The following is a 25,623-nucleotide window of genomic DNA, read 5'->3' on the forward strand; positions in this document are numbered from 1 at the left end:
CCAGCAGGGGAGGGCAGTTAGGGGCAATCGGGCTAGTAGGGTAGCAGTTAGGCATCGATCAGGCTGGCAGGGGAGTGGTTAGGGGTGATCAGGCTGGCAGGGAAGTGGTTAGGGGGTGATCAGGTTGGCAGGCAGAAGTGGTTAGGGGCAATCAGGCAGGCAGGCAGGCCAGCGGTTGGGAGCCATCAGTCCTGGATTGTGAGAGGGATGTCCGACTGCCCGTTTAGGCCCAATCCCTAAACGGACAGTCGGACATTCCTCAAGGGGTCCCAGATTGGAGAGGTTGCAGGCTGGGCTGAGGGACACCCCCCCTCACACACACACACCCACAAATTTCATGCACCGGGCCTCTAGTGTATGTATAATTAAATTTTTTTTAAAAAAAAACTGTGAATGTACCTGGATTGACTGGTCAGTTGCTATAATCAGAATATTCTTTCTCAGACCATGTTTGGGACTCAGAAGAACAGGCTTTTTGGCCATCACTGTTCACTTGTTAAGAATGCCAGCAGTTTCTTTGTATAAAGAGACTGCTTTTAAACCGCACATTCTGAACAGTTTAGTCACACTACAACAGGTTTGGCAAACCTGTGGGGGAGGGGCGAATATAAAGTTTCCTCTTTTTTATCTGTTCCCTTTGCCCTTTGAGCTGCAGGTTTTTTTAAACTGGGGATTTGTCAGTACTTGATTAAAGATTGACTGGAATTCTCCATGTGGTCATTTGTGTCATAATTTTGTTTCTGACTTTTTTGCTCCCCTGAGTATATGCTTAGTTGTTGAGTATATGTATTTGGAACTAGTAAAACTGTTTTTGATGTAATATAAAAACCAAAACCAAAACAAACAAACAGAACTGTGAGTGTACGTGGTGCCAGTGTGGGGTGCTGGGCTCACTGGAGAGGCAGGGAAGCTCACAGTCCTGGAGGGGAAGGGAGGTCTTTGTGAGGGGTCTGTGGTATCAATCAGAAAGAGTGTCTGACTCATGATTATGTACAAAAGCAAAGGGTAAAACTCTGAGTCTGAGGCTCTTCCAGAAGACTAGAGAGCAGTCAGAGGGTGAAACCAAGACATGAGGATATAGGCACCTAAGTCATTTTTGTTATGTGAATGAATGAAAGATGGTCAGGATCACGGGACTGGGGACAAAGATGGAAGTGTGTGTGCGCGTGTGTGTGTGTGTAGAGGGTGGTCAGGGCAAGCTGTTTTGGCTGTTAAAAAAATCTAAGCACTTAATAGCCTGTTCTAAAGTGATGCCATCTTCATGCTAAAAGTCCAAGGCATTTCATTCCTCCTTAAAATATCTGCTATTTATAAACACCAAAGACCAGGTTTTTTTTTTTTTAAAAAATCCTACTTTGGTAATGATAGTGAATGACAGCAACTATCTATTGAGTTCACTCCTAGGTAGCAGACAATGTTTTATGTCTTTTATATCCCATTTGAGTCATTATCATCATCACTTTAGAAACGAGGACACAAGGGAAGAGGGGTTAAGTAAGAAAGGGACAGAGAGCTTTATATCAGCTTCACTGTGTGTAAATCCACTTCTCTCCCAGAAAAGAATAACACGAGGATTAAATGAAACACCTTTTCAATACGACTTAGAGCTTATCTATAGCAGAGCATTGCAAAAACTATGGGTTTCTTCTTTTGTTTTTCCCCCTCATTGCCTGTCAATAGCTCCCCTAGAGAATGTGGCGGATGCAGACATGCTCCTCACATCTGCTTTCAGGGAAAGACTTGTTGCCCAGCTGCAGGAGAGCTGTCAGAAGAAAGCCTCCAGCTGTCAGCCCTGGGGATGCCTCAGCTGCAGAACGCCCACATGCTCACACTCATGCCCCCAGCCCTTCCCAGGGTGGTCACATTAAATGACTGAGGAAGGGAGGAATAGAAAGGCTAGCATGCTGCAGCCGATGTGGCAAGTCTGAGAGGCCACTTTAGCTCCAGAGCCCCCTGTGGGGACAGCTGAGGCTGCTATTGAGGATGCCTCCCACACTGATTTCTCTCTGGACCCAATCTTGCTACCCTCTCCTTCCTTCCACAGGTGTTCATCTAAGTGTACCTACTGGACTGAACCCTAAACTGTCTCAGAGAACCCACCAGGTGACCCGTTTTGATTCACATATCACACGTTTCTTTACTTTAGGAGGAAAATAGAATTCATATATGCTAATTCAATAGTTTCAATGGAAGTTCATAGCTGACTCTGGATCTATTTAATTATTTGTATGTATATATTGTTCATCTGTAGTTATGCATTGTTTGAATGCCTTCTATCTACATGGACACTTTGCTAGGTGCTATGAGGGATACAAGTAGGGGAAAGAAATTTTGTTGACTTAGAAGAATGTACAATTTATGATAGATGCCTGTTATTTTGATCTAATAGTCCTTCCTTTATCTTCTGATAATCACAGCCCCTCTCTTTCTTTGAGGAAATCTTTCTCTCACTATTCATTGCTTTAGATCCTGGTGGTGCTGCTAGTCACCATATCCTTCCCATACTCTCATAGGAGTGGCCATGTGACTGAGGCCTGGCCAATCAGAGGTCCCCATCCCCTCAGCCACAGTGATTGGTTCAAGAAGTAGGCATAATACCTAAATCAAGAAGTTTTGGATTTTTAAAATATAGTATAGCAGGGAGAAAGATAATTGTTTTCTTCCCTCAAGTCAACACTTGGGAGAAACTCAGAAAACAAAAATTTCATCATGCCTGAGGTCAGCCCTACTTCTGGACTTCTCTGGTTACATCCTATATAATAAAACCCAAATATGCAAATCAACCGTACCGCCGAATGACCGGTTGCTATGATGTGCACTGACCACCAGGGGGAAGACGTTCAATGCAGGTAGTCAGTGCACTACCACAGGGGGAGTGCCACTCAGCCACAAGCCGGGCTCACTGCTGGCGAGCGCAGCAGCGGTGGCGGGAGCCTCCTCCCGCCTCTGCTGCAGGCAAGGGGTCCTGGACTGTGAGAGGGTGCAGGCCAGGCTGAGGGACACCCACCCCCTTCCCCCAGTGCATGAAATTTTGTGCACCAGGCCTCTAGTAAGTACACAAGAACCTTTTTCACTAAAGCTAAACTGAGTTGGGTTTCTATCACTTGTTACCAACAGAGTTCTGACGTATAGACAATCTACTTGGGGGAGAAGTTATGCACTTATTAAATGTTAAGTCACAATTCAATCAATATATGATTATATGGTACAGTGAGGTAAATAATTATGAAGGTATTGACATGTTGTGGAACTTAACATTTATTTGATTAATGGTTTTGAAATTAAGAAGTGATGATTATAATTTATCTTATGCTAAGTCAATATGTAATTCTCACAAGTTAAAACCTTCCTTAAAATGTTTTACTTATACTTTAACCTACACCTACTTGCTGAATCAGAGATATCCATTTACATGTCATAACTCATTATGGTATTTATCTAATGCAAATAAAAAAAGAAGAGTTTAGAATCAGAAAGCTCAACTAGGTTCTCTTTCTGGATTCACTACTTACGAGCTCAGTAACCTTGGGTAAGTTATTCAATACATGAAGACTTTCCTTATCTGAAAAATGGATATAATAGGCCCACCTGCAGGATATTGTAAGGATTATAAATTAAATCAATGAAATGCCTGATATAGTTGCCTGCTCAGATAACAGAGTAATTATTGACTATTATTTTCACAACAGTTGTAGAACAGAAAATGGCCATTTACTAATTATCTTTAGTGCACAATTCTGAGCTATAAGAATGTTCTTAGATTTTCTTTCCTCTCAAAAAAGACAAAGTTTCCATTATATCTACTATTGTTAAACATTGGTCAGAAAGTTCTAGCCAGTGCAACAGACAAGAAAGAGAAGAGATATGGTATTAATAGAAGGGAGAGACAAAGTTATTATTTACAGATAATGAAGTTGTCTCTCTAGATAATCAAAGATAATAAAAGAGCTAATAGAACTAATAGGATTGGAAAGATATTCACATCTGATCAAAACTCATAGAATGCAATTATTTTTCCATAGACATAATAACAAGATAGAAATTTAAACTGAAAAAGGAAATACCCCATTCACAGTAACAACAAAAATGTGTCATACCAGAAACTGAAAACAAAGCCAACATAATTTAAACATACAATATTGAGAAAGAAGGGATGGATAGATTAATGACACAAGAGTCAAGAAATACATCCATGAATATGTAGAAAATTGGAAATGCAAAAGGTATTATTTAGGATTTGTAGAGAAAGTTTGAATACCTCAAAAAAGTGGTGTGATGATAACTGGCAAAACATTTCAAAAATACCATCCAAAAAATAAATTCCAGATGAACTAAAGATTTAAATTTAAAAGATTAAACCATATAAAGAGCTAAAAGAAAATACACCATTACACCAAGACATAAACGTTAATCAAAAGACTAACAACCTACTACATAAAATTATTTGGAGAAAAAGATGCCATAAACAAAGTTGAAAATCAACTGGTAAATTCAGAAATAACGTAGAAATTCATGACAAAGTCTTGAGTCATCATATGTAAATACTATCTAAAAATCAATATAAATAACCAGATCTAGTTTAAATTAATAAATGACAAATGTAAGCTTGATTGAATCAATGTTCTTCCAGATTGACCTTTACACTTGGTAACTTATGAACTTGTCAATTGAATAGGATCAAGCTTCTCAAATTATTCTTTAAAATGAAAACAAATTATCAGGAAACTTTTTTTTTAAGAAAAAAAAAAAAGATTCCTTGCAAGAACTTGATTCCCAAAGTGTAGGGATTGTACTTGTTTTAACTAAAGCCTTTTGTGTAGTACCTGGCTGGGTGGCTTACACAGATGGTATTTAATGATAATGATGCAGTCTATAATAATGTTCACATAATATGTGAAATATTTTATAATCATGTGGACTTCTTTATAACAGCAAACATGACTGATTAGATCACTATCACTTGCATATCATTATGAGCTTGATTTCTAAAATTCTCTTTTTACATCTTCATGATATCTTAATATGCTCAAAGAATATTAGCAGAATTGTGGCAATGTTTCATAATATATCGTTTATGGAATTCTGTGATAAAAACATGGTAAGGTCTTATGAGATGTTACTATATAATTGAGTACAGATTGCTTTGGAAATATTGTCCTATGATTTTTTTTATCCCAAGTACAGCATAAGCAACCCCCCCCCAAAAAAAACCAACACAAAAAAAACCCCAACCCCCCCCCCTTGATGTCTATTCCTTTCCTGGTACAGTTGTTTTACCTGGTGTTAACTAAATTAACCAATTCAACTAATACTCATTTCAAGCGCCTGACATGTCTCAGATAGTATGCTGGAAACTTGAGGGCAAAGGTGAGTAGGAAGGCATGGTTCTGGTCCTCATGGCTCCCACCATCTGGTCAGGGAGACATGCAAGTGTATTAGTTTCACCACAGATGCTTCAAAGGCAAGCCCAGCTGCTCTGGGAACACACAGTCATTTATTCGTCCACCAAAACATGTTATTTACTTAACAGCATATGTATCAACAGAAGTATTATATCGATTATATACCATAAGAAGGGTCTTTCTGGCCCATAAGCTTTTCAGGAGTATGACAATATCTGAGAACCCTAAAGCTTCATTGGTTCAAAAAAATGCACACGATAAAGAAAAAAGATGAAATATAAAATATAAGTATTTCATTAGATATTTGCAAAATATTGTTGTTAATTTAGTATTTCATTATATTTAAAAATAATTTCTAGGTCAGGTTTCCTACTTTTTGTGAGAATTGTGAGTCTGATTAATGATTGCATAGAAATCAGAGTTCTTTCAGAATTAAACTAGTTATTTGTAGCTAAATAATTTGATGGGCAAAATTATAAAATAATTTCAAAGTGTCATAGCAAGAAAGTTATATTAGTTATGGGATGTGAGTTGATTGTAATAGATTTAATAAAAAGTGTGATAAGGTCTAGAGAAGTTAGTTAAAATGGTTCTATCTGTTAGGGGTTGGCTATGTTAGGCGACCGAGTGTGTGACCACAGTCCTCAGTGAACTCAGAAACAGACATGCAAATCATTTCACACTACAGTGTTATCAAGGTTGTAATCCTGTTTCATATAAAGTATGTGACCAAAAGGGAGCCTACGATCAATTACATAACTCATTCAGAGAAAATTCCTTAGTGTTGGAGATGCTATGGGTGGGACTTCAGAAATGAACAGCAGAGGTTAGGGGAACAAGGTTGGGAAAAGAGAAGGATACCTGCCACAGGGACCAGAACTGGGAGGTCAGGAAGGTGTGAGGGCGCGTTCCGAGGAGTGTGCAACCTCAGCAAGCATGGAGAGGGCAGATAGAAAACAGTTCTGTAAGGGCAGATGGAGACAGTGAATGGAGCCCTTCTGGAACGGCTTTGTTCTGTGAGTAATGGAAAGACACTAACCGCTTCTTGAACGATCAGATTTCTGATTTAGAAAGGCTGGTCTGGTGGTAGTGTAGGGTTCTTCTAGAGACCAGGGAATCTATTGGGAAGCACTGATCAAAACCAAAGAACCAAAAGATGGTTCAAGGAAGGAAACCAGTATTTGTTGAAGACCTACTCAGTGGAACGGCACGCTAAGTCTCTCACACATGAGGGATGGATCTGACTCCCATTTTAAAGAGGAGGGAGCCTCAGAAATGCCGTTATAGTTCCAGTGTCAAGACGTTAATAAGCAGTGAGTCAGGCACGGTCTCTGTGACACCGAATCATCTCTGTGTGTGCTTCTGCATCACGCTGCCTCTCCAGGGGATAAATCATGAAGGCCTGAATCAAAGCAAGAGCAATAATGATAGAAAGGATGGGCAGGTTGCAGAGAGGTCCAGATGGCAAGGTCCTCCGGACGTGGTTTCTGGACGTGGGGAATGAAGAAAGGGTCTGGGATAACTCCCAGAGGCGGGGAAACCATGGAAGGATGTGGAGGAGCTTATCTGGGTACCACAGGGGGTTTCTGAAAGCATAGTGGGAATGACTGGGAGGGCGAGCAGTCCCAGCAAAGCGGTCCTTGGGGAGGAAGCACAGAGCGGTGTAGACTGAAGATGGACCCTCTCCCAGTATTCAGTCAGAACTAGACCTGGGCCAATGACAAGGAGCAGTTCAGGTGATCAGGGGGCCATGGAGACCTGGGAACTCAGCATCTGGACACCGTCTTCCTCACTTGGCTAGGTCTTGAGTGGTCACTGCTGAGTGGGGACACGTATACCAGAGAAGGTTTGCTCAGACTTTTAAGTTTATCTTAATGTGCCATATCAGTAAAAATTATTAGAGTGGGAAATGGATGAAATAAATCAGTTCAAATTGGTTGTTTTATTAAGGAACTCTAGTGTCCCTATCTATTGTCATAGACCAGAGCATCCTCAAGCCTCACCTTGGAACCTGCTAGAAATGCTAACTCCGAGGCCCTCCCCAAGTCCACTGGACTAGAGCTGCTCTCTGAGAAGAAAAGGCAGTGATATGCATGCCTCAAAGCACTGCCTCCCCCTTCCCCCTCTCTTCAAATCTCCTCTCCCCCCAATTCCTTCTAACGTAGAGGGATCATAGTATTTCTCTCAAATCTGAGAGACATTCAGAATGTGTCCAACACAGTTTGTGATGTTATTCTTTAGAGTTAGAAAGAGTCAAAAGGTGACAGCTATAGAGGTGGGAGAGGCCTTTCTAAATTACAAACCAGAGCAGAAGTTACAAAATAAAATTATTGGCAAATATGACCACAAACATTTTTTAAAACTCCTCAAGGTCAAAATTCAGTAAATAAATTAAAATGCAAGTTATAAACTGTGAAAAAATAGCTGTACCATATGATGAAAAGTCATTACATACTTTATTTAAAAAAAACAAAAAAACCACTCTTACAAATAGGAGAGAAAAAGATAACCACCCCAATAGAAAAGTGGTAAAAGAATAGACAGGAAAAGGCAATTTGCAAAAGATGAACTCCAGAGACAAATGGATGTTTGACCTCATGAGGAATAAAAAAAGCATATTAAAACAAGAAACCAATTTTCAACCACAAATTGGTTTAAAAATTTAATAATAAATACCTAATGTTGTTGAGGGTATGGGAGAATAGATATTATCATAAGCTACTTGAAAATATAAACTGCTATAAATATTTCTGGGAAACAATTTGATAATGCATCAAAAGTTTTGAAAATATGCAAATATTTGACCCAGCAAGAGAATCATGTTGATCTAAAAAGAATTCATCCGAAGGAAATAATCATAGATATGTATGCACATTTGTCTATATAAATATTCATCTTAGTATGTCTGTAGGAATAAAATATTGAAAACAACCTGAACTCTAACAATAAGTTGAAGGTTTATTAGATAATATATATCATATTTCTAAAAAATATTACTGTGCAGCTTTAAAACACTATGGGGTAGAAGAAAATGTAATAAAATAAAATCATGTTTATAACATAGTATTAAATCAAAAGTTGCCTAATAAAAGAATATGCATAGTAGTATCCCGGTCTTATAAATATAAATGTGTATTTGTATGTCTCTATTTCTGTCTGCATCTCTATACATCTCTGTCTCTAGCATCTATTGGAATAGTTGCTGGGCACATAGCAGATATTCACCACATATTTGACTGTCAAAATATTGAGCCTTATTTCCGATTGGTGAGCTTAAGGCACATAAAGTTTTTTTTTATATTTATCTAGATCTTCAAAACTGTCTACAATAAATTTGTATTCCCTTTTTTTTAGTCAGAAAAAGAGTACATTCTACTTTTGAAAAAAAAATGTTAATGGATAAAATTAGCTATATATAGACCCCATCCTAAGAGCTAATTGTCAATACGGGACTCATAAAATTGAAAACACCCAATTCAACCAAGGTGAACTGAACAGTGTTGTAGGAAGGTTGACAAAGATGTGATTATAATTCAGGAAAAAAGTCTATTCAGCTCTTTTGCATTGCCCTTGGAGTATGACTTTAAAACCTTCCCACCAAGTATCCTAAAGAAAAGATCTCAAGATTTTTAAGTTTAAGGGTGAAGTTTCTTCAAGGTGTACCCCTAACATTCATTTAAATTTTGCATTGGGCTTCATACAATATCCAGTTTATTGTATATAAAAATATTTGAAATTATGTACCCTGGTGAAAGACTGGTTCTTTGGAAAATTCTCCATGTTATTCTGTGGCTTGCATGCCCACTGGCATTCGTTGGGTCTCTTTAGGAGTATTGCGTAGGCAAGGCGGGGAAACACAGTGTGTCAGCAGAGGTAGAAAGTGGAGTCAGAGAGAATTTGTTAGCATGCGTTCAGAAGTAGGTTGACTAATTGACATCAATGTGCCATCTGCTTGGCAAGTATGTCTCTGCAGAAAAATCTCCTAGGGTGAAAATTAAATGAGATATAAAGAGTTAAATGCGACACCTGACATGGGTAAGCTCTCAATAATGCTAGCTGGTTGTTGTTCGTTATTATTACCGTAGAGAGCTTTCACACCCAGATGTCACTACCACTCACATTATCAAACTAATTTGCTTTACTCTGATTCAGTGTGTGCCACGCCACATTCTCATTCAACTACCCACAGGGAGCGAATGATGGAAATAGGTTTGTGCAGCCATGTTTACCTTTGGAAAGGAATGAATCCGTTAGTCCTCTGATACTCTCTTCACAGGAACCGCAATCAAATCCCTTTACCTGTGGAACGGTGAACTAGACCTTGGAACATGGTGATCTATTAAGGTAAGGCTACTACTCTTCGAGGCATATCAAAACCATACGTCTCTTCTTTTTAACTATCATAGCTTCTTTCCCTAACTAAATTGACAAGAGTAAAGTTTTCTAGTAAGTTCCATATTCTCTAAAGCAGAAGATTTCAAAATATTTTGGCCATGGGCCATGGTAGAAAGAATACATTTTATAAGGTGATTCAGAACTTAACATTGAAAGTTTCATGAAAAAAAAATCCCTACCCGAATTACATTAATGACCTAAAACCAGAATTATAGGCAAATAGCTGCTGTCCTGGGATCCACAGGAAAAAGCTCATAATGCCTTCCCGTTTAGTCTGTATTTTCCTGTCTCTCTGTTTATTCTGTTGTACAATCTGAACTGCATGGGTCCACACCTGACACGTACGATCCTCCACCTCTGACCCCTGGCCAGCCTTGAGCTCGCAACATCCATACGACCCCACCTACTGCGTATCCCTACAGCAACCAATAGTCTTGAATGGAGTTTTCAGGACACTTTTCATATTTTATTCTATGATCCCAGTTTTGGTTTAGAATATATTTTCTTTGGCCTAAGTCCCCTGGTTTGCCCTGGTCCCCTAAATTTCAACCTCAGCTTCACCCAGAGGACTTATGGTGACTGGAAACCCTTTTCTCCCCATTAAATGTCCCCACTCACTCTCTCATTGTGCCGGGCACTGTTCTCCAGCCCACCAACTCCAATTGGCCCACACTTGGTTCATTCCAGCCCTCCTCCATCTTCCAAAGAGAACGGTCTCTGTCCGTTCTAAGAGGGAGTAAGGCCTTCTGTTTAGTGTTTACTGTGTGTGTGGGAGCAACTTTATGAATGACTACTGAGTGCAGACACAGACTACTCCCCAAGAAGGTTCTTTTTTTTTGTCCCGATTATTGCTTTTTGTAGAAACAAAAGGTAAATAATTTCTGGAATCAGAGAACTATGGGTTCAAATCCTTGTTCTGCCACTCATTACCTGTGTGACATTCAACATAATTTCATCATTTGTAACCTCATAACTGTTTTTTAAAGATTAAATAAAATCTTGTACTATGTAAACGCTGAGTGAGGCAGCTAGCACAAATAGGTGATGAATAAATGTTAATCCATTACATTTACTTTCATTCTAGTTAGTAACGCATGAAGATAAGGTATAGTCATCCCTCGGTATCCGGAGGGAGGATTGGTTCCAGGACCCTGAAGATACCAAAATCAACTTGTATGTTCAAGTTCCTTATATAAAATGGAGTAATATTTGCATATAACCTATGCACATCATCCTTTATACTTTACATCATCTATAAATTATTATAATACCTAATACAATATAAATGCTATGTAAAGTGTTGTTATACTGTATTGTTTAGGGAATAACGACAAGAAAAAAGTCTGTACATGTTCAGGATAGATGCAACGCTGTAGACCTAACTACATAGTGCACATCAGCAACAACATAACATTTTTTCCCTCAAGTATTTTTGACTAGTGGTTGGTTGCATTTGTAGATAGATATGGAGGGCCGACTATATATTCTGGTAGCATGGTAATGCTAGTGTGTCTTAAACACTCACATTACGCTAAAGCCTTCATGTGCCTTATTGGATCAACTATGACTTGATCTTAGAACAGCTCAACAGGGCTCCTTATCATTTTGCAGGTGAGAAAAGTTGAAGTCCAAGCCAAGGTGACAAAATTAGTAAGGTGCAGAACTGGACTTGAATCCCCAAACTGGGCGGGTGTCCAAACTTTTGACTCCATTTGTGGTAGAAGACCCACTGGGGGCAGAATTCTCTACAGATTGGATTCAGATTGCTCATTATATACACCTGTCTAACTACATTTCTTGCCTCTCCCCAAGATGAGGATTCTAGGCTTCTTCCCATTATTCTTCACCCTCCATTAGGTTAGGACCATTTGGAAAAATCTTTGGGCTGAAGCAGTTGGAAGAAGCAGGTACAGGTCCTGACAAAAAAGCAATTACGAATTCACCATTTTGCACAGTTCTACGGTGGTCGGTATCAAAAGTTCTGAATAACTGACTCAGTCCAAGGCTACGTGGGTGGGGGCTCTGTCTGGCCCTTAGTTTACTGCTTAGCTCACGGACCCCTGCCTTGACGGTACAGCTTTTCACATTGTGTTCATTCCAGAGGCCGTCGGGTTAGTCCGTGCCTGGTCGCAGTCCATCTGTTTGTTTTGGAGAACGGGTGCTTGTCCAGCTGCTCCGTTTTCCACCCTCTTCTTTGTTTCCCTAAGGCTTGAACTTTTGAGCATTTAGCACTCATGATGTCTTTCAAGTTCTTAGGCCAAAACTAGAATTATCACTCTAGCATTTCAGAGGACTTGCCTTTGTCCATGCTCAGATTTACATAAAATCCTGACGGAAAGAATAGCCTGCTGTTATACTCCAATATAATAATATCAGGAATTATTTAACACCTGACCAAACTAGTTTTCATTACCTCCATTCGATATGTGCATCTATATATTTTCTTCTTTTCATTGAATTTATTTTTGGAATATGTAAAATCTGTACATGATTCCAAAGCCAAAGCTATATAACAAGGTATGTTCAATAAAGCCTTGCTTTCCATCCATCTTCTCCACCCTGTTCCCGCCTTCCCTTCAGATATAATTATTTATATGTTTTTAAATGATTTTAAAAGTATTATATATATATATACACACATATATATATGTATGTATTCACATCATGAATTTACAGCTTGATTAAACATATATATATATTTTTAATTGATTCCAGAGAGGAAGGAAGAGGGAGGAGAGAGAAGGATAGAATCATTGATCAGCTGCCTCCTGCAAGCCTCACACTCAGGCATGTGTCCTGTCTGGGAATCAAACTGTGACTTCCTGGTTCATAGGTCGATGTTCAACCACTGAGCCACACCAGCTGGGCAGCTTGATGAATTCTTATAAACTGAACATACCCGTGTACCCCTCTATAGGGTACATCTCTATAGTATAGAGATGCAGATCCAGAAACAGAATATTTCTAGCTCCCAGAATTGCCCTTCCCACTCCTATGCTACTCTTCTCCAGAGACAACCACTCTTTGACTTCAGACACTTCCAATTTGCCAGGTTTTATTCTTCTGTGTTGTGCTTTTTTCACTCAACAATATGTTTACGAGATCCACCCATGTTGTTGCGTGTAGCAGAAGTGTTCATTCTGTCATATGTTAACATATTCGATTGCATTGCATATACGGTATCCCATATTTATTTATCCATTTTACTGTTGATGAAGATAAGCCTTTTTTAGTTTTTGGCTTTCACCAATAGTGTTTCTTAGAACATTCTTATGTGCATTTTTAATGCACATATATATTTCTGCTGAGTATATTCCCAAGAGTAGAATTGCTGGGTCATATGGCATGTGTGTATTCAGGTTTTAGTAGCTATTGCCAAGGAGCTTCTAAAAGTGGATGTTCCAATTTACACTTCTTGCAGCAGTGTGCAAGAGTTCCATTTGTTCCTCGTCTCTTCCAACACTTGATAATTTGTGTTTTAGTGATATTATCTCTTCCAGTAGGTATCTCGCTGTGTATGCTTTTATTTTGCTTTTCTCTGATGACTAAAAATTTTCACTAGTTTTTGGTGTATTCTTCCACTATTTATTTTTGCAGAAAATTATATATATAGACACACACATTCTTTTATCATACAAAGGTTAGCAATCTCTTTATATACTGTTTTCTGTTTTGCACATTACTTTTTTCACTTAAATTACATTTCCTAGAAATCTTCATGTAATATTGTAGGTCAAGATCTCCCTCATTTCTTTTTACATCTGCATAGTGTTCAGTTGTGTGGATGTACCTTGGTTATTTAATCAGTCCCCTATTGATGGACAGCTAGGTTGTTCCCACACATTTCCTATTATAAATATGTTGCAATGAATAGGTGTGTACAGGTCTTTCCATATTTTTGCTATTATATCTTTTTTAAAATATATTTTTATTGATTTCAGAGAGGAAGGGAGAGGGAGAAAGAGATAGAAACATCCATGATGAGAGAATCATTGATCGGCTGCCTCTTACACACCCCTCACTGAAGATTGAGCCCACAACTTAGGCATGTGCCCTGACTCAGAATTAAACCATGACTTCCTGGTTCATAGGTTGACCCTCAACCACTGACCCACACGAGCCGGGCTCTATTGTATCTTTGAGATAGATTCTTAACAGTGGCACTATGGTGTCAAAGATAAATTAATATCCACTTTTGTTAGATATTGCCAAATTTTCCTCTATTTGGATTATGTGATTTTATATTCAAGTGGTCTGTGAAACACATATCTATATTTTATAGACCTTTTCTCTTAGAATATTCAATTGCTAGGGAATTAAGACACTCGCAAATTGTTTTTTTAAGTGAAGAATCTTTGAAAGTAAAATTTTAATGATCTATAATGCTAAAGCCTCATAAATATTTTAATGTTCCTTAAATGTGTATGCATTTAAATTGAGTTAATAACATAACGTGTATCCTTACCTATTTATGTAAAATATGGTTCTTAAGGATAGCAGATTAATCAATAATTTTTTAGTTGTGAGGCATTTATTGATTCATGTAACTGGGAAGTCCTGGCAGGTCAGGGACAGGACAAGCTTCCATTGCAGGGCCACCCACACCCCACCCACACTCACTCAGACTGGGACGGTTTACATGCGCCAACTCACCTCACGTGCACATCTTGGGATGTGGGAGGAAACTGGAGAAAACCCACACTGACATATAGAGAATGTGCAGACCCCACACGGACAGTGGCCCCGGGAAGGAATCTTTTTTTTTCTTCTTCTCATCAATGTTATAATGAAACGTTGAACAAAATGGCATTATTCAAGGACATGCTGTATCTGAGATAGTAAGTTAATCTGTATGAAGCATATAACTCAGAACAAAGAAGTAGAATGCTTCTTTGCTTATAGTAATCTTACAAGGATCCAATGTGGGATGCTATGGTGCCAAATGAAAAACATTTAGTAATGTTTGAAATTAAAAACGTCATCTTTTAAGCAAGAATATGTATGATGATAAAGTGTTAAATTAGGCTAATCTGATCTTTGAAAAGTGGGAACTGGACAGGGATGAAAACTTACCAAATTAAAAAGGCAGGCTGTATAAAAGAAAAAAAGTAATGACGATAAAGGACACATGCTATAAATAACACAGAGGTAAACAGAAGCATTCTATTTTATGCTCTACATGGGGTTTAGTGAGCTGTTCATGGAGGTAACGTTAGAGCAATTTTGAATGAACTGAATTCCTCTGCCGTTACTGGGGAACATCTATGATAATGTCAACTACCATAATGAGGGTAGTCAAATCTCACGAAACAGGGCATTAACTGCGAGCTTGTCAGTCCATTGAGCACCCCGTGGGCACATGCAGCATTGTATATTGGCCTGAATAAGCTTTGGGATGGGGATACTCAACTATCCCACAAGAATCCCAGCTAGAGAGTCCTGCGGGAGGGAGAGAATAGTACTCAACAGGCTGATGATGTGATTTGATACAGGAATGTTAATTCTTACTCGAGAGTGAACACATGTATTTGATTCTGATACATCTTATTTGAAGGAGAACATGATCCAAATGATGACATACCTGATGCCGGGCACAGAGCAGGGATTTAGATACAGGTTCTATGAATGAATGAGTGAATGAATAAATAAAATGATGAATGAATGACTGTGACAGATATTTATTGAGTACTTATAATGTGCAGGCTAAAGGGAGGGTCTATTGATATACAAAGACACATAAGTTAGCAGCCTCTCTAGTGAGTGAATACCGTCCTCTCATTTGTGTTGCATCTCTAGTTCTCACTACTAAATCAACTATATGGCCTTGGGCAAATTATTTAATGGCCCTGGGTCTTAGTTTATTCATCTCTAATACTGGGTGTGGGTGGGGGCATGAGATACCAAGATGGATGATCTTTATGGCTCTTTATAGTCTTGAATTCTGCTTCTCATGCTTTACTCCGGAGTGGGAGTGCTCTCATTTATTAATTTCTTTAGCAACGTGTATTGAGTATGTGTAAGACACTGTGCTATAATTTTTCCATAATGTATGAAAATTGCTTTCCTTTTCATCACTATAAAACAGCACCACTAAAGGTCAGGGAGAAAAATCTTCATAAATGGATCACTATAAAACTCATACCAAAATAGTAAGCACCCTTTGGGTCCTGGCACAGCCCCAGTCAGGAGTTAGCTTCTCTCCTACCTACTCAGCGTTTTCAGGTTCCAAGAAGTGATGATCGGAACCCCTGTGGTGGGTGCTGCCTCTTCCTGATGCCTTCACCAAATGTTGTTCTGCAACAGCTTTCCAGGATTTCCACCAGTGGGGAGGGGGGGTCTAAGGGGGGCAAATGGGGGACATCTGTAATACTCTCAACAATAAAATAAAAATTTTAAAAAGTTTTAAAAAATCATTTTAGAGGCATTTGGTCATGTAAACACTTGGGTCTCAATAAACACACCCAGTCCCAGGTGATAGAGAAATGGGACTAGCAGATGTTGCTTGGTTTTTCTTTTTACCTGGGGATTCCATGGTATCTGTTTTTCAATTTCCAATGAAGTATTAAATGCTTGTATAAATTAAGTGTTTCATTTAATTAAGCTTGAAAATGTATTTAAACTTTAGATCAGCCTAGATAACTTGAAAATAGAAACAATTGGAGCAATTCTGCCATTCAGGCTTGATCTAGAGGGCATTCCATTTGGAATGATATAGACTTTAATAAGTATCATTTTAAAGGTTTTGGGGCAAATGCACTCTAAATTCTTGAGCCTTTCAGGGCTGAATTTAGGCAAGAAGAACTATCACATTCTACCTCTGCCTCCCATCATTTAAAAATTATCCCGTTAGAGCAAGTTCTGGTCAAGATGGAGGAGTGGGTAATGCTGTGCTCACCTCCTCCTATGACCACATCAAAATTACAACTGAATTATAGAACAAACTACTTGGAGAACCAACTGAAGACTAACTGAATAGAAATCCGATAACTAAGAATATAAAAAAGAAGCCACATCACCCGGGCCCATATGGCTCAGTTGGTTGAGTGTCTTCTTGTGCACCAAAAGGTCACCGGTTCAATTCCTTGTCAGGGCACATGCCCAGATTGTAGGTTTGATCCCTTGAAGTGCATGTGGGAGGCAACTGATTGATGTTTCTCTCTCTCTCTCTCTCTCTCTCTCTCTCTCTCTCTCTCTCCCTTCCTCTCTCTCTAAAATAAACACAAAAATGAAGCCACATCAAGACTGCATGTATAAAACACAAAAATTTAAAAATGCATTTATATAATCCTGTTTAGACAAAATTATATGTATTTGGATATATGTATTTGCATATATATGTATGCAGAAAATATAATAGAAAGAAAGACTAATACATATAAGTACTGATTTGTAGAACAACAATAATAAATGTGAGGTAAAAAAAGGGAACAAATAAAAATTACCCCATTACTTGGGCCTGAAATGGGTGAGGAAAAAGTCTTTGCTTGAAGTTACAAAAGGGTGCCAAGTCAGTAGCATGACATACCTGCACAACACGTTCATTAGAGCACAAGAGCTTGACTGACACCCATGACACATACATTCCCGAAAGGGTGTCTTTACCTACTTGCTTTGAAAATCTTGCAACTTTCCATGCTTATGGGTTATTGGTCTGCCTCTTGAAATATAATTGAATCCAGTGGGTTTTATTCGGCAAAAATGCATAAAATAGGTTACTTATTGTTTGCTACACTGAGTCTACTAACTAGACTTAGTTGAGGAAAATGAAGCGTGATTTACAGGCCCATCTACATTGGTGATTTTCCTCAGGGATGCAAAGGGCAAGATCTGACGATCACAGACAGATTTGTAAAGTATGATCATTCCTTTTTAATGAATACGTGCTCCAAACCACATCTTTTCTTGTGGGGGTAGTAAAGTTGTTCTCCGTATCATAGAAGTACTTCGTTAAGACATTTAGGAATTTGTTCTAGATGTGTATTGCCCCCTGCAGAACCCACGCAAGTGAATTCTTCCTGCCTTTCCACCCTTTCCAAGAGGTCAGCTCTGAGAGCCTTTATAGACCTAGCCCGAGGATGAGAACTTGCCCAAACGCTCCATCATCTCTTCCCCACCCTTGCTGCCTCTGCACAGCCTTTGACAAATATCTCTAGCCTGCTGTGCCGTAGCCACCTAATGGTCTTCCTACTGCAGGATTTGTCGGGGTCCTGTCTGTGTCCATGCGGAATCCTGCTCATCTGTAAATGCAAATTCAATCACATCCTAGCCCTGCGTGAAGCCCAGAGGGTTCTCATCCCCTTTAGGATGTAGTTAAAATGCCTTAGCTGTCAGAAGAGGCCTGTCATCACCTGGCACCTCCTGCCCATGCAGCTTCATTTCCTATCACTTGGATACACCTGTTCTCTCCTTGGGTCTTACCTGGGTCACAGTCCTCCAGTTCACTCATGTCGTTCTTTCTGATCGGAGCACACTTTCCTAGCTTCTTTGTTCAACAGATGGAAATGCATCCTCCACTTCTGATGGGGCACTTCACTGATCTCCATGCTGAGTTAGCTGCCTTCTCTCTCTGCTCCCACAGTGCCCTGTGCATGACATTATCACCACACTTAGGACACCTACTTATATCTGTTCTCGGTCTCTTTCACTTAACAAGAAGCCTGCCATTTCTGTAACCGTAACCATTAAATTCCTCCCCTAACTACTGTATCTCTAGCAATGACAGCAGTACTTTCTCAATAAAGACAGGCTGCAAGAATGAATTCATTCACTCATTCATTCCTATTTTGGTCAACTTTATTTTTAAAAGTTCGGTTAACCTGAGGACTTGTTATGCTAGCAGCATTCTATCCAGGACATCTGTTTCAAGATAATTCTGTGTTTAATTGTCGCATTTATAGGATTTCACATTAGCATTAATATCCCATAACATTACCTGGGCTGCAATATTTCATGTAGCATGGCAGCTCATGCCAAAAGATAATGATGAGAACAGATTCTGGGACCCCAAGCAAATATTTCAGAAAGATCTACTGTATACTTACTGGGTCATCAACAAAGCATTCCCCAAGGTCTGTCTTTTTATAGATTCTCCCACAGAATAGGACTTACATCTATGCTCTGCTATTTAACGATGGAATCAAACGCTTCTATATGCATTGTTAAAAATGTCCCCCTCCCCCACACCCCATACAAGTTGTATCTGTAATGTGTTCACATAGGCACTTTCTTTGTTATCCGCTGGTGAGCAAAATGAAAAAAGCCATTGGATTTCAGGCTGCAAACACCGGCGTTGACTTTGGGGGGTGTGGTTAGAAAATAGATTTTTTAGTGTGCAAATTAACTGTGCCCAAGACTAATCTTCCTTCTTTTCAGGATTTCCCTTGGGCTACACAGAACTCAGAGCTGCAGTGGTTCTTATACTAGAATAGTGGTTCTCAGGCAAAGCAAGCTGACCCCTCAGCGTACATGTGGCAGTGTCTGGGACAGTTTTGGTTCCTGTGCCCCAGGGAGAGTGGGGAGAGTGATGAGAATGCTTAGTGGGTAGAGGCCAGAGATGCTGCTGAACTTTCTACAAGGTCCAGACAGCTCCCCACACACGAGGTTACCCAGCCCAAACTGTCTATAGTGCCGACGTTCAGAAACTCTGTACCAGGGCGAAACAATTAGACGCTGGAAGTGAGATGCTGGGTGCCTGTGATTGATTTTTCTTCTGTGATATGTTGCCCTTCCAGGTCTGTTCTCTATGAGCCGTCTGGGGCATGGCTGATTGCTTCTTCAAGGCCGGAAGGCGGGCCCCTCTCACTCCAATCTGCTAAGACTGTGTGTTATGTAACATAATGTAATCACAGGAGCGATCCATCACCTTTGCTGTATTGTATTGATTAGAAGCAAGTTGCAGGTCTCACCTGCACTCAGGTGAAGGGTATCATACAAAGCTGTGGACACCTGAGGGCAGGAACCATGAGGGCCACCCTATGCTTTGTCCACACAACCTGTTGTCTTGATGGCAGATATGGGGTTTTGCGCTGTGTCGACCTGGTTAAGCTGCATGATATTGGGAGGCAGAGGGATGGAGTGGCCATTACTCTCTGCTGGTTGTCACTGTCAGGTCAGTGATGAACAGATGCAGAGGGGCCTGGCCAGTCCCAGCTGATCTGTGCCCGGCTCCTCTTCCCAACTTCTGACCAACAGCTGCCCAGGTCACCACCAGAGACGGACAGAAACCTACGGAGGCCATAGCTGCACAGAGGCAACGGCTCCTTGTCACCCTCCTCTCAGCTCCCTTTCTCGGCTGGATTTCTGAGATTGACCAGTTAATTACTCCACCTCCACTGTGGGACCTTCATTCTCCTGCTTCTCACAACTGTGTGAGGTCAGTTCTAGAAGTCCCTTCATTCATAATACTCAGGGAACCGGCCTCCACTCTCCAAACCCTGTCCCATGCAGAGAATGTTCCGCATTACAATCAGAAGCTGTTGCTTCTCACGGTGCTCAGTGCTGTGGTCGGTAAGCTCACATAGTACTCCCACCTGAATGTAACCTCTCTCACCAGGCTGGCTGCAATAAAAAAGACAACCAACAACAAGTGTTGGTGAGGATGTGGAAAAATGGAGCCCTTGTACTCTGCTGGTGGGACTGTAAAATGGTGCGGCCACTTTGGAAAAGTCTGCAGTTACTCAAAAAGTTAAGCACAGAGTTACCATATTACCCAGCAAATCCACTCCTCAGTATGTATCCAAGAGATAATAGAAACCTATGTCCACACAAAAACATGTACAGTACATGAATTTCAGAGCAGTATTGTTCATAACAGCCAAAAAGTAGAACAGCACAAATGTCTGTCAATGGAGGAATGGACACATATAATGTGACACATACATGCAAAGCAGTATTATTCAGCTGGAAAAAGAACAAAGTACTGATCATGCTGCTACATGGATTGATCTTGAAATACTGTGCTAAATGAAAGAAGCCAGTCACAAAAGACTATGTATCGTATGAATCCATTTATATAAAACATCCAGCATGGGCAAATCTGAGGAGACAGAAGTCAGTTAATGGTTCTCTAGGGCTGGAGGAAGGGAAGTTAATGGGGGGTGACTGCTAATTTGTAGGGTTGCTTTGTAGGGTGATGAAAGTGTTCTAGAACGGATTGTGGTGAGGGTGGTACGACTCTATGACGATACTAAAAACCTTTGGATTATCATGTGTTGAATAACGATGTTTTGGTCAACAATATACTGCATATTTGATGGTGTTCTTGTAAGATTATAACGGAGCTGAAAAAGTCCTATTGCCTAGCCGCTCGTTGCCGTGGAAAAATCCTGATGTAGTATTGCAAGGTGTTACTCGAGTGTTTGAGATGATGCTGGTGTAAACAAACCTATTGTACTGCCAGTTGTAGAAAAGTATAGCAGATACAATTATGTACTGTACATAATACCTCGTAGTGATAATAAATGACTATGTTACTGGTTTATGTATTTACTATACTTTTTACTGTTATCTTAGAGTGTCCTCTTCCCAGTTATTAAAAAATGGTTTGCTGTAAAACAGTATGCCCTGTTATGCTGGCAACAGCCTCATAATTTCGTATTTACTGCATCTCATGTGCTTGATTTAATCTCATGTTGTTTTGTACAGTAAGGTGACATACAGGCTTATAGCGTAGTAGCCTAGGCTGTGCCATCTAGGCCTGTGTAAGTGCACTCAATCACCTTTGCTGTGTTGTATTGATTAGAAGCAAGTCGCAGGTCCCACCTGCACTCAGGTGGAGGGTATCATACAAAGATGTAGCTGGGTTTGCACAACGACGAAATAGCCTAACGCTGCATTTCTCAGAATGTATTCTGTCATCAAGTGGAGCAGGATTGTATATACTTTAAGAGGGTGAATTGGACAGTTTGTGAATTTTATCTGTATAAGGTATACACACACACATGCACACACACACACACACACACACACATATATATGCTTTAAATATACTTAATTACACAAAGTATGTATTCTTTTTATATTGAAAAACTGATATGAAGTACACTAAAAATGTTCTCCAAACATTGGCCATATGCTTCCTGGATAGTCATATGGATAGAGAGACCAAAGGTCCTAACCCTTCCTGTTCCCAGAATGCAGTTGAGTGGGCGGATTTATGGCTCTCTGTGGGAGCTGGGGGTAAGGCCCTGCCCAACAGAGACCTGTGGCTTCTGTGTCCCCAAAAGTTCAGTTAAAAGTGAGTCAGATTCAACAGTCACTTTGAGGAGTCTTACTTTTCTCCTTCTCTCCTTCATCCTTAAAGTCTTGACATATTTTAAAGTGTCTAAGCTCATCATAAACTTAAATAAAAACTAAAAAGCAATGCTGAAGTCCATGGAATCTCAGCAAATAGACAATGGGTACACTTTTTTTTAAAAAGGGAGTGTTTTATTCTTTTATTCTTGCTTGGTTTCTTGACAGCTGAAGACCTTTAATTGTGACTTTAAGCACATGGGCAGAGGAAAAAAATTATTCAGTGTTTGTCCATACTTTAGATCTGGATTACAAAGTAGATGTTACTTTCAAACCCTGATCATTTCTAGTGTTTTATCTACAACTAGTGGCCTGGTGCACAAATTTGTGCACATCAAAAGGAAATTAATTAGAAGAAATATTTTAATATCGCTATTTGCCCTTTCTCTATAATAGAAGTGTCAACCAAATTCACGATCGACAATGACAGATCAAAACACACACGTGAGATTGGTGCGAGAGCTTTATATGTATTGCGCATATGCGAGTGAACTTAGCCTTATATATATATAGAATAAACTTGCTTAATTAGACCTGCTTTCTGATGTAGCTAAACTTTTCCCAGCCCAGTGAAGCACCCCAACTTCTCTTTAAGGTAATTGTCAGCAACACAGCAGTAAATATCAACATGAAGCAGATTATTATTGTAGATCACGCAGGGAGAACAAAGGGTAAAATATTTAACTGCATCAGTGCTTGACTATATTCTGCACAGTGAGAAAACCTGAAATCATTTTCAAGGTCAACAATTTCTTACTTCTTTTCAGTCGGGTCAAGTTTCTAAGCTTTCTAAATCTCTGTTTTCTGGCTAATGAAAGAAAATAGGATTCCACTGAGTCTCCTATCTACCTACTCCAGGACTTCTGTGAGGATCAAATGAGATGAGGTGTGGGAAAACGCTTCACAGACATTTGGTTCAAGTGTGAAATGTTTCCCCTGGCTATAAAGCAAGTTATGTTCCTGGGATGAAGAAACTGCAAGGAGGCTAGTTGTCACTAGGGAGAGGAAGCCGGGCATTGCTACATAACGTCATTACCCAGCGCCAACAGCCACTGTTTCTGGGCTGGGCTGGGCCGTGGGCCACATTTTGCGCCATGGGGTCTCAGCAGTGTTGGCTGTGACTTGGTGGGCTGTCGCTCTGGGGTGATGGCGGGGCCTGTGTCCCACTTGGGGGAAGCCAAGTGTTGCTTTGTGGGCACCAGGTCTGTGGTGCCATTTCTCTGTAAATGGCAAGTGCACATCACGGCAGCTCCTGTGTTGAGCATCTGCCCCCTGGTGGTTAGTGCGCATCATAGCGACTGGTCGGACAGTCGGAGGGACACTTAGCGTATTAGCCTTTTATATATATAGATAATATTGTCTCATTCACTGCTACAGTACTCTGTGCTGAGCACTGCGCTTGAGTTAAAGGTCCATCAGTGCCAAGGTTAGGCACATTCCCCCTCTCAGAGACATCCAATTCAACGAGAAAGACAGACATTATAGAGATCGTTGTGAAGGGAAACTGCTAGATGCTATGGGAACCACTAACCTGTGGAAACAAAAGCGTTTTGTGTGAGGCGGTGACTTTTATGCTGAAACCTGAGGGTTGAGTAGCCCCAGGGGAAGGTGGGTGGCAGGGGTGGTGTGGGGAGGGAAGAATGCTGCAGGCTGCAGGAGAGCATCCGAGCAGGTTCTGGTCGAGGGAAGCCCAACAGCAAGTGTATGTAGCTGGGTGTGGGGCTGGGGAGAAAGGCTACAAGATGGGACTGATGCATGGGATGGGGCTGGGACAGACGAGGCTTTAAAGACTGTGGGGAGAAGTTCAGACTTTTGTGGCGTCAGTGGGAAACCACTGAAGAGCTTTTAGCAGCGGAGAGCTGTGATCAGATTTTTAAAGAGATCCCTGTGGCTACTGTGTGAACAACTTTTCCAATTTGCATATCATGACAGAAAAACTTTAAAAATCCAATTACGCATCTTTAATCCAACATTTTCTTCATTTCCCAAAATCACAGAAAGCTTAAAATTTCTTTATAAGAAATGATATATAAAATTCCACATTCAATGGATCTGATTGAATCACTGGGTTATTTAGGGTCAAAGCATAGAACGTTTGTCTTCAGCAATATTTTGCCTCATTCCAGACATTTGAATTTTGAAGTCCAATAAAAACATGAACAAAGACCCCTTTTAAATTTTAGAACAAATGCCACAAAACAAACAAATGGAGTGTAAAAGAAATTATTTGAGGCCCAGCGACGAGGTGGGCAGTGGATGGCAGAGTCTGTGGGTGGTGGTATGCTGAAAATCCGGGCACTTCTCTCTTGGCTTTGAAATAAGTTGAGCAGGACCTAAGGCCTAAGTCCTTGTGGATGTGTGACAACATCCCAGAAAATCACAGCTCTACACAAGTGCAAAATTAGAGGAGTATTAGAAGAAGGGGAGATTCATTTCTCTTTGTGAGTTGGAGACATTTCTCCTTAATTCCAGTCTTTTAATTAATTCAACAGATACTTATTGAAAGTCTATGTTGTGTAAGGAATGGTACTAAATACCAAGAGAAATATGCAAAGATGTGGAACAACAGTTATCTGTAGACAGTCCATCTGTTCTATGTAAGTCACTTTTTATTATGAAGAGTCCCGGAGTTTATTTGAAGGAATTCATAGAACAGATCTGATCTTAAACCCTCCCCCCCAAAAAACAATATTTTTCATAAATTACTTATATAACAAATTAGTCTGTAACTCCAATAAGCCATCTATATATATAAAAGCCTAAGTGACTGAACAACCAAACGGCCGGTTGACCAGTTGCTGTGATGCACATTGACCACCAGGGGGCAGACGCTCAACGCAGTGCTTTCCCACAGCCAACCTCCCGCCACCGGCTGGCCAACCTCCCACCATCCCTCCCCCCAGCTGGCTGGCCAACCTCCCCGGGTACCTCCTCCCAGCCAGCCAGCAGCCAAACTTCCGTGGTCCCTGCCCCCGGGCCGGCTGGCCTCCCCAATCGGACCCAATTGCCGGCCAGGCTGAGGGACCCCACCCGGGCATGAATTCATGCACCAGGCCTCTAGTGTTCTCATAAATAAAAGTTGAGGTATCTGGTATAAAAGGTATCTTTATGAAACAACAGGACAAAATATTTGAAATCACACTGTGTTATTTTAGACACATTATCATTTATCTCTACCGCTGCACTGCTAGCATTACAAAAGGACTCCATGGTGATTGGCTAATGACAGAGGTGATTGAGACACTCCACTCTGATCTGTATAACACATCCTGTCAATCATCCTACTGCTGCCTGCACTCAGGACACCGAGGGGCTCACACCATGTCTGACTTTTCACTTTCTATTATGATTGATACCATTATTCACATTCCACCCTGCTCTCTTCGGAGAGGGTTGGTGAACATTCCTGTTTGCTGCCAATCAAATTTCGCATGTTTCCTCGCCTTTTCCTCACCCTTTCCTCATGTCTGACTATAGTAGAGAACAAGACAAGAATAGAAGTCTCAACATAAAAAAATGATCACAGGATATGTGA

This window comes from Myotis lucifugus, unplaced genomic scaffold (assembly GCF_000147115.1).
Source record: "Myotis lucifugus unplaced genomic scaffold, Myoluc2.0 scaffold_52, whole genome shotgun sequence".
In the NCBI taxonomy this organism is placed as follows: Eukaryota; Metazoa; Chordata; class Mammalia; order Chiroptera; family Vespertilionidae; genus Myotis; species Myotis lucifugus.